The sequence below is a fragment of the Bubalus bubalis genome, chromosome 14, assembly GCF_019923935.1.
Source record: "Bubalus bubalis isolate 160015118507 breed Murrah chromosome 14, NDDB_SH_1, whole genome shotgun sequence".
Lineage (NCBI taxonomy): Eukaryota > Metazoa > Chordata > Mammalia > Artiodactyla > Bovidae > Bubalus > Bubalus bubalis.
Window position 1 is genome coordinate 11,354,921 of NC_059170.1, and position 5,840 is coordinate 11,360,760.

A 5,840-nucleotide genomic window follows, 5' to 3' on the forward strand; every position below is an offset into this window, starting at 1 on the left:
ACAAATGTATCACAATCCCAAAGAAACTGAAAATAAGATGATAACAAAGTAAGATTAGAAGAATTGCAGAGCCAAGGTAAGAAATTATGGATCAAAGTAATACCACGAGGCTGCTACTAAACAGATAAGAAACCATGAGGGCAGAACTGACACAGCAGAAAAATAACTTGGGAATGTTAAAGATAGTCTACAGGAAAAAAAGAAAGAAAGAAAACCATACAAAATGCAAAAGAAACAAAGAGTTAGGAGCAATTCAGAGAAGATAATTGTTATGGATGACAGACAATGGAGGTTAACATAAAGATGAGTAGCCTTAAAGAGGACAAAACAAACACATCACAAAAATAACCCATCATATAAAAAGGGAAAAGTGAATATGAACACTGAAAGTATATATGAAAATCTAGACGTTCAAGATGTTCAACTTAAAGAATTGAAGAGGCAATTATATAAACACCCCACCCAGGAATACCAAATTATTAGCAAGAGGAAGAATATCAGAATCCCTTCAATTTCTCCACACTAACGTTTGATGTCCGAAGACCAAAGTAACATCTGCACAGTTTTGAGGGAACACAAGTGTGACTTAAGAATGCTGTACCCGACGAATACTTTATCCGTACTTACTCAAGGACGTAAGATCCATCAACATTTCTCTTTAAACAGTTTTGGTCATAAAACCCAGACAGCCATGCCATGCGTGTATATTCAGTCGTGTCCGACTCTTTGTGACACTATGGACTGAAGCCCACCAGGCTCCTCTGTCCATTGGATTTTCCAGGTAAGAATACTGGAGTGGGTTGCCATTTCCTCCTCTGGGGGATTTTCCCAACCCAGAGATCAAACCTATGGCTCCTGTGTCTTCTGCATTGGCAGCTAGATTCTTTACCACTGAGCCCTCTCAGATCATAACTAAATTGGGTTGGGGAGGAAATATCAATCCTTCAGAGAAAGTGGGAGGCCAGGAGAAGGACTGAACAGAAGTTGAAAGTAAAATGATTTTCCAGGATGTGCCAGGCAAATGCAAACTAAAAGAAACCACAATCAAGTCAACTTTTAAAGTTCTCACCACATACAAAAAATTATAACTATGTGAATTGATGACTGTGTCAACTAACCTTATTGTAGTAGTAATATTGCAATATGCACATATATCAAATGATTACATTATATACCTTAAACTTGAAAAAAAGAAACTACATGTTAGTTTACTATGTTATGAATATCAGAAAAGGTTGAATTGAAAACAAAAATTATTGAATGAAAAGAAAAGCATTGCCCATAACTATAAAGGATAGAAAACATTAGAATAACCGTCATGACATTTTCTGTTCCAGATAAAGTAGCATCAAAATATATGAAACAAAAATTATAGATATAAATACAATGTGGAATCAATAGAAATACAAGAGTAGGGAACTCCCCCTTTTTTGATTTTTGATAGTTAAGTTGAACAAGTAAGGATATAAATGATCTTAATAATATGATTAATAAAATTGATTATGGACTTCCTTGGTGGCACAGTGGTTAAGAATCTACCTGCCAATGCTTGGGTTCAATCCCTGGTCTGGGAAGATTCCACATACCACGAAGCAACTAAGCCAACCAGCCGCATCTACCGAGCCCGCGTGCTGCAAATATTGAAGCCCATGTGCGTATAGCCTGTGCTCCACAGCAAGAGAAGCCACTGCAGTGAGAAACCCGTGCGCTGCAACAGAGTAGCCCCCCGCTCACAGCAACTGGAGAAAGCCCATACAAAGCGACGAAGAGCCAGTGCGGCCAAAACTAAAATTAGCAAATTAAATTTTAAACTTTAAAAAATCTCTTAAAAAATTGATCCAATATGAGTATACATGGTATCTTTACACTCTGTACATGGGGTGCAGAGAATGTTACTCTTCTTTGGGTGCCAATGTGATTTGTATAAGTTTGCCATACGCTAAGCCACAAAGAAAACCTAAAAATTCTAAAAGTAGATATACCATGGGCCACCAACACTGACCTTGATGCAATAAAAATGTACAGTACTAGTAAAGGCAAAAGAAAACAGAAATTGAGACATTTTCTATCCTCAACCACTCTTGCCTCAAAGAAGAAAACAATACAAACAGTTCAAGCCATAATGAGAAGAAAATTCATAGGCTTAAACGGTTACATTTCAAACAAATGTTAACTGATATGCCCTCAGATTTCAATACTCAATGGCCACAAAGTAATTTTAAGACCCCAATTATTATGACTCTCAGCCTTCCATCCCACTAAATAGAGTCCATCATTCTGCCACATTCCCCATGAAAGCATTCCTGGGAACCCCACAGCTTGTGCCCGCGAGTTCCTCTTGGGCATCACAGCTCTCTCCCTCCCTGCCCCCACCTCTTTGGTTAGCAACGACAGTCTTAGGATAATTCAGTACCTCCATTATAGAGGTAACTGCACATATCCATACATGTATTAAAATCTATAGAATTGTACATCCGCTCAAAAAAGTCAAAAAAGAGCCTATTATACAGTGAAGTCAGTCAGAAAAACACCAATACAGTATATTAACACATATATATAGAATTTAGAAAGACGGTAACGATGATCCTATATGTGAGACAGCAAAAGAGACACAGATATAAAGAACAGACTTTTGGACTCCGTGGGAGAAGGTGAGGGTGAGATGATTTGAGAGAATAGCATTGAAACATGTATATTACCATATGTGAAACAGATGACCAGTCCAAGCTCAATGCATGAAACAGGGCACTCAAAGCTGGTGCACTGGGATGACCCTGAGCGATGGGATGGGGAGGGTGGTGGGGGGGCTTCAGGATGGGGGACACATGTACACCCATGGCTGATTCATGTCAGTGTATGGCAAAACCCACTACAATACTGTAAAGTAATTAACGTCTAATTAAAATAAATTAATTAATTTTAAATTAAAAAAATCAATTTAGGATAATTTTAAAAATATAATTAAGGAGAAAGGGTAGTGACCACTAGGATTTATAAAGAAGAAATTTTCTGAATATTTTAAGAAGGCAGGCATATAAATTACACTAAAAGCTGAAAACAAAACCAAAAAAAGCAAACAAAAACTGAAAACAAAAGGAAAAAAGAAAACCGATTTCAAAACATTAAATAAAATATTAACAAATCAATTACAGTTATACATTAAATGACTGCCATAATATGCCCAAGCGGTGGTTTGCTCTAAGACTACAAAGATGGTATAATATGAGGAAATTCATAAATATGATTTACCATATTAATAGGTCAAAACAGAAAAATGACAAGATCATCTCCTTAGATGCCAAATAAAGGCATTTGATGAAATGAAATCTTTATTTCTAATAAAAATAGTTTCATAACAGTATCAATATATACCTCTATATTTAGATATCTACAGATATCTGTTGGATGAAGAAATACATGTCTGCAATAACCATTTAACTCAAAGGTCTGGCAATAGCAGCATTCTGATTATATATCAGAAATAAGATCAGGATATCCATAAGTAACTAAGAAAATAAGGTATAGCTTTTGAAAAGGAGTAAGCAAAATATTCATGTATTGTATTATTGCATTTCTAGAAAACTTGAAAATCACTAGTAAACTATCAGAAATAATACAATAATGCAATATAATACAAGAATAATAATATACTAATTTAGGAAAATAAATTAATATACATTATAATAGCTCAGGAAAACAACTCATTACAAAACTTTAGATAATAACAGTAGCTATATAACAATAATAATAGCAATACCAAATATTTATCAAGGATTTGCTGGGACATTGCCATCAACTAGGTACCATTTTTATTCTTATGTTAAAAACGAGGAAACTGAGGCTCAGAGAGGCAAAGTTACCTGCTCACAGTCACACAGCTTGTGAATAACAGAGCTAGGATGGAAATTCAGGTAGTCACATTCCAAAGCCCATGTGTTTATACACATCAGTTCAGTTCAATTCAGTTCAGTCGCTCAGTCGTGTCTGACTCTTTGCGACCCCATGAATCGCAGCACACCAGGCCTCCCTGTCCATCACCAACTCCTGGAGTTCACTCAGGCTCACGTCCATCGAGTCAGTGATCCCATCCAGCCATCTCATCCTCTGTCGTCCCCTTCTCCTCCTGCCCCCAATCCCTCCCAGCATCAGAGTCTTTTCCAATGAGTCAACTCTTCGCATGAGGTGGCCAAAGTACTGGAGTTTCAGCTGCAGCATCATTCCTTCCAAAGAAATCCCAGGGCTGATCTCCTTCAGAATGGACTGGTTGGATCTCCTTGCAGTCCAAGGGACTCGCAAGAGTCTTCTCCAACATCACAGTTCAAAAGCATCAATTCTTCGGCGCTCAGCCTTCTTCACAGTCCAACTCTCACATCCATACATGACCACTGGAAAAACCATAGCCTTGACTAGACGAGCCTTTGTTGGCAAAGTAATGTCTCTGCTTTTCAATATACTATCTAGGTTGGACATAACTTTCCTTCCAAGGAATAAGCGTCTTTTAATTTCATGGCTGCAGTCACCATCTGCAGTGATTTTGGAGCCCCCCAAAATAAAGTCTGACACTGTTTCCACTGTTTCCCCATCTATTTGCCATGAAGTGATGGGACCGGATGCCATGATCTTCATTTTCTGAATGTTGAGCTTTAAGCCAACTTTGTCACTCTCCACTTTCACTTTCATCAAGAGGCTTTTTAGTTCCTCTTCATTTTCTGCCATAAGGGTGGTGTCATCTGCATATCTGAGGTTACTGATATTTCTCCCAGCAATCTTGATTCCAGCTTGTGTTTCTTCCAGTCCAGCGTTTCTCATGATGGACTCTGCATAGAAGTTAAATAAGCAGGGTGACAATATACAGCCTTGACATCCTCCTTTTCCTATTTGGAACCAGTCCATGTCCAGTTCTAACTGTTGCTTCCTGATCTGCATACAGATTTCTCAAGAGGCAGGTCAGGTGGTCTGGTATTCCCATCTCTTTCAGAATTTTCCACAGTTTATTGTGATCCACACAGTCAAAGGCTTTGGCATAGTCAATAAAGCAGAAATAGATGTTTTTCTGGAACTCTCTTGCTTTTTCCATGATCCAGCGGATGTTGGCAATTTGATCTCTGGTTCCTCTGCCTTTTCTAAAACCAGCTTGAACATCTAGAAGTTCACGGTTCACATATTGCTGAAGCCTGGCTTGGAGAATTTTGAGCATTACTTTACTAGCATGTGAGATGAGTGCAATTGTGTGGTAGTTTGAGCATTCTTTGGCATTGCCTTTCTTTGGGATTGGAATGAAAACTGACCTTTCCCAGTCCTGTGGCCACTGCTGAGTTTTCCAAATTTGCTGGCATATTGAGTGCAGCACTTTTGCAGCATCATCTTTCAGGATTTGAAATAGCTCAACTGGTATTCCATCACCTCCACTAGCTTTGTTCGTAGTGATGCTTTCTAAGGCCCACTTGACTTCACATTCCAGGATGTCTGGGTCTAGGTCAGTGATCACACCATCATGATTATCTTGGTCATGAAGCTCTTTTTTGTACAGTTCTTCTGTGTATTCTTGCCACCTCTTCTTGATATCTTCTGCTTCTTTTAGGTCCATACCATTTCTGTCCTTTATCGAGCTCATCTTTGCATGAAATATTCCCTTGGTATCTCTGATTTTCTTGAAGAGATCTCTAGTCTTTCCCATTCTGTTGTTTTCCTCTATATCTTTGCATTGATCCCTGAGGAAGGCTTTCTTATCTCTTCTTGCTATTCTTTGGAACTCTGCATTCAGATGCTTATATCTTTCCTTTGCTCCTTTGCTTTTCGCTTCTCTTCTTTTCACAGCTATTTGTAAGGCCTCCCCAGAC